This window comes from Lepisosteus oculatus, unplaced genomic scaffold (genome assembly GCF_040954835.1).
Source record: "Lepisosteus oculatus isolate fLepOcu1 unplaced genomic scaffold, fLepOcu1.hap2 HAP2_SCAFFOLD_62, whole genome shotgun sequence".
Lineage (NCBI taxonomy): Eukaryota > Metazoa > Chordata > Actinopteri > Semionotiformes > Lepisosteidae > Lepisosteus > Lepisosteus oculatus.
Window position 1 is genome coordinate 933,590 of NW_027168171.1, and position 13,261 is coordinate 946,850.

The window sequence follows — 13,261 nt, forward strand, 5'->3', positions numbered from 1 at the left end:
GCTACAGCAACTAACAATATCATGATTTATTCAGGATGTGTGGAATCAGCACGTCCCGGAGACAGCTTCCGAAATCGGGAGCATTCTCTGGTGGTGTCCTGCAGGGCACCTGTGGGCGTGCATTGGTGGTATAGTGTTGAGCATAGCTGCCTTCCAAGCAGTTGACCCGGGTTCGATTCCTGGCCAACGCAGTGGCAATTGGTTTCAAATGCTGTCATGAGCCTTGGATTATGACTAGCAAAGCGAAGCCTTTTGAAAGAGCTAAAGCACTGCAAAACGGAATTGAAGGAGAATCTTACAGGGGATTCTGAGCGGTGTCTGCATACACGCAGTCCGATACGGGTGCTGAAAGCTTGAGCTACTCTCAATGTCATGCTGCCTTTCCCCGGAGTAAATCTGTTACACTGAAGGAATGCTTCTCGCAGGTTCAAAAGGGACCCTTGTTAATTGGAGAAATCAATGATTTCTAATGAATTCTGTATGTGTTAAAAGACAGCTATACACAGAAAACATGCAGGACACTGCCCATGATGTTTCCCGAGCCGAAACACAGTGCGTTTTTCCAAGACATCTGACAAAGCTCGCCCACTGAAAACTGCAGCAGATCGTGTAAAGACCTTCAACTTTGTAACTACTGCACGCACAGGAAGCACAATAAATTCCTCTTTTCAAACTGTCAAAGGTTTGCTTTGCAAACGCTGCAGGACATCGCACAATCTCTTTTGAACGGGGACAAACGATTTCTTATGGGGCGCAGTAAGTACAGACGTTTAAAAAGCTCCACTCATGCCGACGATGCAGCATGAAGAAGCGCAACCTAACGTTTGACAGACAAAAGCCGGGCGCCGCTACGAGCAATATGAAATCAAACTGACAGCACACGGCGTTTCGCGCTGACTCAAAAGTGATCTCGACAGACGCTGTTCTCTGCATAACGCTGAAAGAGATAAAGAGCGTTTCTGTTGAGACGTAACAAGCTCGTTTCTTTCTACCATGATGTCACCATGACAAAATCTGTCTTTAAACACCTTGCTCAGTCTCTGACGAGACTGTCAAAAATTGCTTTCGCCGATTGTATTGCAAACCAGCGGAAGCGGGGTATTGGGAAAAGTTTTCAACTAGCAACAATCGTGCGTGCTAATTAGAACAACAGCAACGCTGAGCTCTCAGCACCGTACTGAGCCCAGGTGTTATTCTAAAGCTGTCAGGTGCAGTTCATTTATATGAAGGAAATCTCTTACTGGGTACGATTACAATGCAGTAAGTAGCACAGGCTACTTGGGGAATAGCCCGATGTGTTTTAAAACGACCCGAGCCAGGTAGGAGTCGAACCTACAATCTCCTAATCCGTAGTCAGATGCATTATGCATTGCGCCACTGTCCCTGGTGTGACACTACAGGAATGTAACCCAGTGATCTCAGCCCTGCAACTAGTAAAATATTACCCCCGGTCCATTCTTTTCCAAAAGTGAGAAACACCTGTTTTCTACATTTTGTCTGTTTTAAAACCATATCTCTTTAAACCAAACCAAGAGTTTGTCTTTTGCACTGATATTCTGATTCATTTCGATTTCAAAGAAAAAAAAGCATTACCTTCCAAAGCATCATAAAATTGTCCCTTCTTCCAGACTCTACTTCTCTCTTGTAGTAGTACAGTAGACCTTTCCAGGTGAGCAGATCACAGAGTCCGAAATGAGCTTCCTCCATCAAGCAAAGTACCTGAACATGACTCTGTCTTCATAAAAGCGCCCCTGTAATAAAGAAATTAAATCCGAAATCAAGAGGGCAGTTGCCTACTGAAGTTCAAGAAGTCATCAATTTTAACCTAGCAACACATTAAAGGCTGCATCTATACAAGTACGATTCTAGAAATGCTCACCAGATTACGTTTTAAGAAGGAACTGCGCCTCAGGTTCCGCCGAGATCTTAACTCGGATGGCAGGATTCAGAGTCCGGAGTGCGGACTGATGGCGCACGGAGGGTCCACATACTGTGGATCCCTCAGTGATCTTCCGCGTATTCAAACCGCCAGCATGTGACTCCCCTGTCCCCGTGACCTCATTGCTCTGCTCTCTCCTCTGTGCAGCCGAGCCCGACTCATGGTAAAGTGGAAAAAAATATGCCCTCAACGTGAGATTTACTCTGGACGAGGATAGATGTTACCTTTTTATCGTTGAATAGGATGTATGTGATGTGGCGACTAGGTTCAATATTGTATCCTCTTTAAAAGATTAAGGACTGGGGTGAGCGTGATTTACCACCCTTTCAGCTAAGGACCCGACATGCGCACCGTTTAAGCTGCATAGACTCGGTCGATTAACTCTTCTCCATTAGCAGGGTTAAGGTTAAAGAAAAAAAACATTGCTGACTTCTTTTTTTTTTGCCAGCCGCTAGCGCTGATTAGCAAGGTTTGTATTTCATGTTTTGCAAGTTGCATCCATTTTAAGAAAAACAAGTCGCGTTAAAGACAGGAAATGAATACTTGCATTTAATTAAGTCTAGCCGTAGGCGGTTGTCCATAATGACCAGTACTGTTCGAGAAGACAGAACAAAGAAGGCACCGCTGGGATTCGGACCCAGGATCTCCTGTTTACTAGACAGGCGCTTTAACCAACTAAGCCACGGCGCCCCAGGAGTGTTGTCCTTTTGCAGCCACTTGGACACACCTTTAGAAAAACATTTTGTTAACAGGCATTCTGCCTCAGCCTAAACACCTATAGCTTGCAAAGTGCATGCTATTAGACAGGCACCTCTGCAAGACCTTAAGAGTCTCTTAAACTAGTGATAGTAAGTTGTTCCCAACGGGTGATGTTCGGCTTTCAAATCATCTCTCCGTGGAAGCGCCGAGATGCAGCTGTTTAAGGCTTAGAAGCAGCTGACTGTTTCACTACCTAGCTGATCACTGTCAGTCAGGGAGCTCAGAGGTGAAAAGCCTGTCTGAGAGACAATTCGCCGTCGATCAGTTCAATATGTTCCGTACCAGCTCGGCGCACCTGAGATCATCTTGGTAGCCGTGTAGCTCATATAGGTGAGAGCGTGTGTGTGTACCACCGTGATTGGATGCCGGCCCTTCTCAGGTCACAGTAAACCTTCTGCTCAAAAAAAGTGAGGTTTTATTTAATCTCTGACCAAGGGAAACGTTTCATTTTTTCAAAGAAATGTTTGTTAAAAAATAAAGTCATAGTTCAATGGGATTCAATCATAGACCGTGTGATATGGAAGTCAGGAACCTAACCCACAGCACCACCAGCACAGTCACGTGCTGAGTGCTGAAAAAGCACTACAGAAACATTATCGACAGACAATGTACAGCGTGTACTATTCTTGTGTTGCGGTACATGAATATAATTATATCGTTATTAATTTCTAATTTATAACTTTATTAACTTTATAAATTAACTTTATAAATTTATTAACGTTATTAATTAATTTCACGACGCACAGACAGGGCGCGGGGAGCCGCCGCCTGCAAACACAGCTCCAGGCAGGACTCCACTCCGCAGGAGCCGCAGAGCAGAGGAGATGGGGGCAGCTTAGCTCCTGTGCAGAGACCTGAGCTGCTGTTGCTGCAGACACTGTCTTTTCTGCACTCGGGGTAGGAGTGAATGTTGAGTTGCCCTTAGAAATGAAGCAGAGCACTTCAACGGCACGGGTGTGTGTGTGTGCGCCCTGGTGATTCTGGGAGACAGATTGAACCTGGGCTAAAAGAGAGGGGGCTTAGCCCTCTTCCATTTGCTAGTTCAAAGTTGTACAACCCATTTGTATCTGCTAGGCGGCGCAGTCGTCGTGCACAAAGAACGCTTTGAAAAGCGTCAAAGGCAAGTCATTCCGAGTTGGTCGTTTGTGTTTTCCGTTCAGACGCGAAATGCTGAAATGATCTCTCGGCTCCTCGGTTGTCATTTCTGCTCCTTAAAGGAATCACAGCACCCGTCGGCTTCCAGCACGGTGGGTCGGGACACAATGCCGGGGGTCGGAGAGAGCGATGTCTTCCTCGTTAGTATAGGACCTGTCACCTGTCCCCACCTGTCACGCGGGAGACCGGGGTACATCAGGACGCGCATTGAAGTGAAAGCAGGATGCGCTGCGACATGCACTGTGCAGATCCCGCCACACTAAGGGGTGAGTGGGTCTGTTCGATCACAGCGCTAGGCGAATCCCCAATCCCCTTTTGTGCGTGGCGACAAAAGAAGTCTGTTTCCGCCCGGTTTCGAACCGGGGACCTTTCGCGTGTGAGGCAAACGTGATAACCACTACACTACGGAAACGGTGGTAAGATATGCCCAGCGGCCCAGCGTTGAGCTTCGCCATTGCGATTCAGCTGCTTCCAGTGCCTTTATTGGAGTGCGCTGATGGACCGTGCTCTCTCTCCAGAGACCAGCACGCCTGTCATGGACGGAGCAGGAAAGGCGCTGCCACATTCTACAGCCCTCTCCACGCAATCGACGAAATCTGGCTACTGAAGTGGAGAAAATCGCCTCTCCAGAAAGTGCAAATATCATCTTGGAGAGTATAAATCCTATTGCCGAAGGTCAGCTCTGTCTACCAGAGTGACCCTCCCACCTCCTGCAGCGATGGTCAGCTCGTCTCACACGCGAGAAGTTTTGGCTGGAAACAAGCGCCCCCTCTTCTCGCACGTTTTGCACGTTCGAGAAGGATCTTCTTCACATTCGCCCATGCAGTTCCCAGTCTTGTGGACGAGGACAAAAAGAACACACAAGGGCTCATCCAGGAGTTGAACCCAGGACCTCCCGCACCCTAAGCGAGACTCATACCCCTAAACCAATGAGCCACGGCAGCACTTTCCATTTTATTCTGTCAGCGAGCTTGAGGACGGGGGAGAGGCGTCATTCGCTCGTCCAGTCAGACCTTCATCAATAAGTCAAGAAAGCTGCAATTACACGACTGCCTTGCAGACGAAGGGCAGTGAACTGCACCCGGTAAGAGGGGAACAAGCGGCACTAGGCGACACCGAGGCATAACCCCAGCGAGGGGGGTTAGCTTGCATGGTACAGCGCTCGCTTTGCATGCGAGAGATAACGGGATCATTTCCCACGTCCTCCAGGTGTGTGCTTAGAGCTTGATGTGCCGAAAGGTGTCCTTTAGCCTGTGGTCACGCCTTGCATGGAGAGCGTCATGCAGCTGTCAATCATTTTGCAGCCACGCCCCCTCTTCATCTTCTCTCTGCCTTAAGCGTCTCCGCCACTCTCTCTTGACATTTCATGTCAGCATGTCAGAAGTCCGAGTGACGTTTTTAATGGCTGAGTGAGGGCACGATGCTGAAGCAGAGAGGCCACTTCAGCCAGAGAGACTTGTGCTAGGTGAGATCTGAAAAACGGACTCGCAACAGAAACAGACCAAAAAAGTATCGGTGAGATCAAAAGGCAAATGCAACATCCAGCAGAGGGCGTCTAAAGATTAGGGAACGGGCGACTGAAATCCATATGAGGCAAACTTTCCAGCTGTGTACTGCAGCTGGCCTCGTTGGCGTAGTTGGTAGCGCGTCAGTCTCATTGTCTGAAGGTCCTGAGTTTGATCCTCACACGGGGCAGGGCTGCTTGCTCTTTTCAAACACTTGCGGCAACTGTTCGCTCATAACCACGTCTGGAATGCGTGACCTTTACACGGGGGAGAAGCAACGCCGCATCCCTTTTCTAAAGAACATTCACATTCAGAAATAAGTCAAGAAATTTGCCATTACTTTAGCTCGCGCTGCTGTCAGCCTGCCCATGTTGCCAAAGAAAGATTCACTCGGCGTCAACATGACAGAACAGCGATCACTTGAAAACACTGTTCCACACTCCGTAAGCAAGAACTTCAGTGTTTGCAGTCACCCGATATGCCGATAGTCAAAGGAGTACAAAACATGAAGCGTCAAAAGACAAGATGAGTTGATGGAAAGAGCCTTGAATTGATGAGCACAAAAGTTCAGCTCGTACAATAGGCAACGAAGGTCCCGGCGTCATCATCGCACTTGAAAGGACTGCCTTGCAGACTAAGGGCAGTGGGAGGTTGCTGTTTTCAGATGGAGGCATTGGGATGGTGGGCCGAGATCTATTCTTCTTAAGGAATTCTTCATCGTGAAAGATCGGTCCACAGGTCATCCAAAGAACTTACAAATTTTTTGGACTCAGGGAATCAGGTGCTTCCGGAAGGGAGTGAAGTGCTCAAACACATGACATGCCCCCTTGATCTCACATGCACAATTCTGCTGCAACATGCACAGCTACCGTCCACACCAGGCAGTGGGGCTTCAGCAGAATTTGCTACGCCACCTGCAATAACATATCCAGCTGCACACATATACATGGCCCCTCTGTCCTTTTCAGGATCTCAAAAAAAAGCATAGCATGGTTTTCCTGCAACCTGATTGACTGCATCTCCCTCAGAATGTGCCCCGTTGCATTCATTGCTGAAGCAGGACGGAGGCTAACGGACATGCCAGAACAGTTAGGCTCAGCGATCTCTCCAAAATATTGTGGTTGTAGTGGAAGAAATATGGTTTAAATTGTACCTTGGTATTTCAAACTCTCTCTAGAATGTTATCCTTTTCTATTTTATTTTGACAGGAACTGGCTAATGACACTAGATGAAAAGAGAAGAAAGAAAACACAACGTTTCGGCCGTGGAGCCTTCTTCAGGTGTGAGGGCTCCACGGCTGAAATGTTGTGTTTTCTTTCTTCTCTTTTAAGCATGGAATAGACCTATTACTTGTTCCTTTGCAGCCTACGCATGCTGACACAGCTCCCCACCTGAACTGCTTATGATGCCTGGTAGTTTGTGGTACTTGGGTATTGTCTTATGTTTGCTCAAACTGCATATGTGTGATTGCATATTTTTGGGTATTTTCATATGTCAATATTTAATTCACTGACATTCCTGTATGCTTGGAAGAAAGGTAGATTGGATTTGGCACAGGACGCCTGCCCATATTTGTTGATCATTGTTGGGCTGGAAAAACAATGATAAAAAGTGTATGAAAAAAGCTCTCTCCAATATTTCCCTTCTCTTCGCCATGGTTACACTGCCTGTTCTTTCCGTCTTTTGTCCTTCTACAAAGATTCCAGGGCTCTTTTTCCACCATAATATCAGAAGCCAAAAAATAACCATCTAATGTGTAAACAGCATTTGTAATGTTGGTAGCTGGAAGAGGTTAAGTATGTTTGCAAGACCTAGTTGATTACACCAGACTTACTTTGTTGTTGTCAGTTTTTTTTTTCTCTTTTAAAGGCTGTAGGTGGGGTGTGATGGACTGTACCACTATCATAGAAGATTTTTTCAGGACACATCGCAGTTCCATAGTAGAATTTATCAATAGTAGAATTCCATAGGACATTATTTACCAACATATTACCCAGTGTGAGACTCTGCCAGTAAACCTCAGAGCATTGAGTTCTCCACTGATAAAGATGGCTGTCTGAAGTCATGAAATCCACTGCTGGGATGCCTGAGAGACAGTAATTGAATCTTGGCTGGAATTAGGCTTTCTATTAGTGTTGATCTTTGGGAATTATGTGGTAAAAAGGGAAAACTCCTTTACTTTAGTCACTTTGAATGTTCAAATGTACAGAACCTGCAAAACTAAGCAATGAAAAAAATCCATCACCACTCTCATGATAGCATAACTCATAGTCTCTGCTGTTGTGTAACAATACACACTTTCAATTTTCTTATCGCCTGTCTCCAGAGAGAATCTTGTTAGTGCTGATGACCTTGAATTAGACCTTGTTGACTCTGTAAAACAATCTTCCTCTGCTTAGAATTTCACTCAGATTGATTATGTTCTCAGATTATTCCTGGCAGGACTGAGTTTCCAGGAAATGAAAAGTGAAAGAAAAAGTACAGAAGATCAGCCCTTGAATATACAACATTGTGCAGTGAGATTGTTAAATGTATTAGCTGCTATCCCGTGCTAGAGCCTGTCGTGGTAAGCAGTGGATGACAGGATCTAGCATAGATACTAATGAAACACTGTTAATGAAAGATAAAACACTTGAGTCTTATTTTAGTTTTCCATTTCCCTTTCATTTGTGATGTACTGTACAACAGGCCACAGAACATGCACAAAAACAGATATGCACACATTCACACCAGGCAATGACAGTCTGCCCAGTCAGAATCTGAGCTGAGGTATCAGAATTCTGAATTCCCTGAATTCTGTCATGGACCATCCACAATAAGGGCAATGTTTGAACACGAGGATCCCCAGGAGAGAGCCTAGTAACACAAATCTTGGAGCAAAAGCAGATGATTAACTTCATAGTTTGTGTGGTTGAGCCAAAGTTGAGCATGAGGATATGTGAGTCACCATTCTTAGAAATGGATCCAACTTCAGACAGGCGTCAAAAGTAAGAGTATACAGTGCTGGGGCAATGACACTTCAATGATCAGAAGGATAACAAGAGTTTTAATGCATTGAAATTGATTTTCTGGTGATGCACACTGTCATGGAACTATTAATTTTTTAAGGATCACTTACTGACGTCAGACAGCTGCCAATTCTCCAGACTGGAAGGATGAACAGTTTATCCCCCTAGGTACCATATTTCCATATTTCGAAGCATTGGAATAATACATGTCATACAGCAACATAAAAACAGGAAGACAAGTATCACAGCCCCTATAATCGGTGTTAGTAACTTAAAAGAAAAACATTCCCCCTGGCCCAAACAGTGATTCTAACCAGGAGAGAAAAGCCAGTGTATCTTTTATGCCTCTCTCTTTATTCACCTTGTCTTTTAGTTCTTTCAAATGCTGAATAGCGAGCGTAATATTTCCGTAATCATCGTCATTAGCTGGAATATATGTACAACAGGAGTCTCCTACTAAAGCATAGACTCCTCCAGATGCTGCATTTTGAAGGTCCAGCACGAACCTGTTCTGAAGTACCATTAATCTAACTCCCCTTAATTCTTGTTTGATAGCGTCTAAGCCTTCTAACGTGATATTAATAAAAGAGTACATTTCATAAAAAGTCGCATGGGTGAGGCTGTAGAATGAGGCATTAAAGCACATATATAACAAGATGCATTAAATTTCTTTAACTTTACAGTATGATTTATAAATTTATACCACAAATTACTCATATCCCCCTCATTATCAGTTTCATTCAGCCAGTTTGTATACAAAGAGGCTTCGTGTTTAGATTCTTCCTCTTTTGGGGTGGTGACAGGCTTCTACATAAAAAGGAAAAAGGCTGTGCACATCAGTCCCACGCAGGTTATCCCCATCTGTCCTTGTGGAGACATCACTCCTGCGCTTTGCTCAGTTCGTTTGTGACCTTTTTACAGTGGGAAGCATGAATCCAGGGCACCATTTCTGTGACCTTCACAGCAGTGGCAGTGGTCAGCAGCACCTGGTACAGCCCCCTCCACCTGAGTGAACACCATTTCTTTTTCCTGAAGTCTTTCACCAGAATCCAGTCTCCTTATTCACTCATTAGTTCTTACAGCACAGGTAAATCCCTGTGGGCTGGAGCCCAGCATAATCTTAGGCTTTTTTGGTCAACATTGGTCAACAGATTGGTCAACAACTGGGTAATAACTCTTAGAAAAATCTACACATTGTTCCCCTGCCTCAGCTGTGACATTTTGCAGAACAATTCTAGCTGAAGTTGTAAAATTTCTCTTTGTTCCGTTCCTGCAAAACATCTTATTATGAGCAAACAAACCACAATAATCATTTGCATCTAGGGGAAACACTCCCAAGGGTAACCCCCCTTAAAGCTATATTGTTCTACCCATCAGGTTCTGCCACTAGATAAGAGAACCTTTCCCATGAAATCATTTTTTGACCTTCATGATCCCTTCAGGGTGTACAATTAGCACAGAAGCAGCAGCTTTAGTCCACATGTTTTTCAAACAGGATATTAACGATATGATCATAACGAATAATACCAGACCCACAAATATGTATTGAACCAGAGACCCTCTCCATGTTCCTAGCACAGACTGTAGCCATGTACCAATGCCCCAATCATCTGGATTATAATTATGATATATATTTTTCTTCATCATAGATGTGCTTTGCTAAGTCCTAGCAACCTACAATACTACAATAGAGAATTAGCAAATTCAACAATCCATTCCTCCAGCTAAATTCATCCCTCCAGGAAGTTTCATTGATTGGCCCGTGATGATATCAAACAGGCTGTTACACAGTTCTGTTTGATCCAGCCCGCATCCCATGGCGTTCCTTCAGTCTGATGTCTAGTCGATCTTTCAGAGATCTGTTCCTTCATTCCACTGTTCCAGCAGACTGAGGGTGATCTCAGTCCATCTCACTCCGAACAATGCAGCCACAGCCTGACACACCTTCCCTGTGAAGTGTGTTCCTTGATCATAATACAAGGGGCAGGGCAGTGCCCACCGAGGGCTTATCTCTGTTATCAAGTGTTTGGTAGACACAGAGGCAGTGGCAGCAACCCACCAGGAAAACAGATTATAAGAGCCCAGGTTTCCCTTTACAATTTTCAATTTCCCAGGTTTGAAAGGTTCCTCAGTAGCAGGCCTTTTGAGCTGTTGCACCTGCACCTGAACTGTAGTTGAGTTCCTTTGATAAACATTACATCCAGATACCACATAAGTGGTTACGGCTTCAAACCCGGTTCTCACCCAGTTTTGGGTAACCGGCACACCATTTGACTCCCACCTGGGTGTCCAACAGAGTGCATTTGTCGGGCTATAAAGGGCATTAGGCTGTGAGGGCATGCAGGGCGTCTGGTGTGCTGTCAGCTCCACACCCCATCATCATGCAGCCCCACAATCTTTTCTAACCATGTCCATTTCTCTGCTTCACAGAGGTCTCAGACTACTGTTCTACAAGTATTGCTCACCTGACAGTTGCATCTGCAAAGTTGTTCCCTCGAGTTACTGGAAACATTTCTTTATTATGTGATTTACACATTACCACAGCTACTTCAGTCAGTAGCTGCAAAGCTTCTAACAGTTCAGAGATAAACCCAGCATTCTTAACTGGAGTCCCTGCTGTGTTGAGAAAATCCCTATTCCTCCACCACCATCCAAAATTGTGGCATGCACCAAATGTATATATAGAGTCTATATACATATGCAGCCATTCAAAACAAGCGGGGTACGCTGCGGTATAACACGGTGGGCGTGTCGCAGTATACCGCATCATACCGGACGCAAATTAGATTATGTTAATAGTATCCGGAATCACCTTGTAAAATCGCCAGGTGGAGCTAATAAAGGTTAACCTCTCCTGTACAGCATTTGAGCTGTCAGCAGAAAACGTCGGTTTTGAATCCTGATCACTGCTGAGGGACAATCTTTATTCAATTAAGAATTTAAGGTGTATACTCTTTAGACTTTAAATTTAAACAGTGTATTACAGCATGTTAATCATTAAACATTAAAAAGGCGGTATATTTTATAAAAGCAAGATTGTTCTGTTGGACAAAAGTACACAACCTACCACCTTTATCATAAATATTTTAATTATGCAGGAATATTTTATGCATCAAAGTCTTTACTGAAGATATTACTAAGAGTATTAATAATGAATGACCTTGGACAAGCTGTAAGCTCAAAGTATTACCCTGGTCCACATTCTTTGTAACCGTCTTTGTAAACGAAAATAGTTTATTTTTTCATTGACAAAAAGTAACACCACAGCATTTAGTTGATCCGATCACGCATTCATTTCTAATCATACAATGTAATTCTTGAGAATCTCCGATTCACCATGCCTTTCACATGCTCATAAACGATTTTAATTTAGGAATATAAACATATTAATGTATGTAAACTGTACTGTATTTTGCTGGTCTTGGTAGTTTAAAGAAAAAATACACACCAGTATTCCATTTCTCCCTAAACATTTTAAGCATCAAAGTCTTACATGTTGTTATTTGGGAAACATTTTTACGTGCTCCTTCTGACCATATTAGGATTATATACTTTGTGAAAAGTGATAGTATTTAACCTTTTCTGTGAATTCGCTTGTTATCTAACAAATGCATACTTTTAGAATTTGATTAACAGGGAATATAATATGGAATTGCGTATCTAAACAACTTAATAATTATATAATTATAATAATGTACTGTCTGGCGGAATAAACTGAAGAGGTTAGTTAATGCGACACGGAATTATTAAGAATTATCACCTCTTTTTACACTTGAGAACAAATGAGAACATTCCACTCAGTGGGATGTTATCTCAAGCACCTGCTAATTCGTTTTACACCACTGGACGACAGGAGAATGTGACTGTACTGTATCTGTACAGAATGTATCTTTCAATCAATACAGTAATTGATTAAAATCGCAATCGTGCGTTTAATTAAATGCCTTTTTTGATTCACAATCTGAAAATGAAAACAGCGGTAAAGTCACCTTGAATTTAAAAAAAACGATTTTGGCACGCCTCTAGCATTTTCACGAAACCTCCTAAAGTTATGAGAACACTTGCTTTGTGTATAAAGTACATTGTGAATGTTTTCACAGCCTTCACTTTGTTGTTTTTATGCCATTTTTTTGACCACACACAAATATTCCTATGTCCGTATCTTCGCAAGGGAATCAGTGCGAATTTTAATACTAATTAAATGACCGCGGGCACTTTCCACCCCCGCTACATTCTCAGAGTAGAACAGACTAACCTTCTAATGAAAGACGGTCCACCTCCCACGGACAGGAAAAGTGCCCACAGGCACTTAAACTTAATATGGTCAGTAACAGTAAAGAGTAACATGGTCAGAATGTTTAGGGAGAAAGTGGAATACCGGTCTGTATTTTTTCTTTAAACTACCAATACTAGCCATATACAGTCTGTAATGTAGGGATTTCTATATGTCTTTATTTAGTGGTTACATTAGTGAAAAGGCTAAACTTTTAGCTTCAGTAACGCGTACGCGTACGGGTACGCGTACGTATGGTGTACATGTTTGTTTTGGGTTTTGCTTGTTCACATATCTCCCCTTTTTATAAAACAACGTGGTTGAAAACTGTTCCAGAGACACTGTTGTTTCATCAGTTAAAAGTACATCATGAAATGCCTCTCCCTGTTCAATCTACTGTTAAAAAGAAAAGGAGCATAAAGCGTCTGATGGTCATAAACGATATTCATTTAGGAACAGCATCAGAGATATGTTTTTAACTGCACTGCATCGGAGAGAATACCATAGTGTGTTTTTTTTTTTTTACTCCCTGGCGGAAATTGGCTTCCATAAGAATCAATATGGCTCAGAGATTAAATAAAACTTCACTCGCACCAAACAAATGTATATTTCTAATCACAAC

General features: G+C 43.5%; 3 non-coding genes across 3 annotated transcripts; all 3 read right to left on the minus strand.

Annotated features, from left to right (window-relative positions):
• Positions 1–1,037: 1,037 nt before the first annotated feature.
• On the minus strand, positions 1,038–1,179 carry LOC138232015 (U4 spliceosomal RNA). The gene has a single exon (XR_011186974.1). It is a non-coding gene; the product is annotated as a U4 spliceosomal RNA (small nuclear RNA).
• A 1,376-nt stretch (positions 1,180–2,555) lies between these two features.
• On the minus strand, positions 2,556–2,629 carry trnat-agu (transfer RNA threonine (anticodon AGU)). The gene has a single exon. It is a non-coding gene; the product is annotated as a tRNA-Thr (tRNA).
• A 1,563-nt stretch (positions 2,630–4,192) lies between these two features.
• Positions 4,193–4,265, minus strand: trnav-cac (transfer RNA valine (anticodon CAC)). Its single transcript has one exon. It is a non-coding gene; the product is annotated as a tRNA-Val (tRNA).
• Between the last annotated feature and the right edge of the window lie 8,996 nt (positions 4,266–13,261).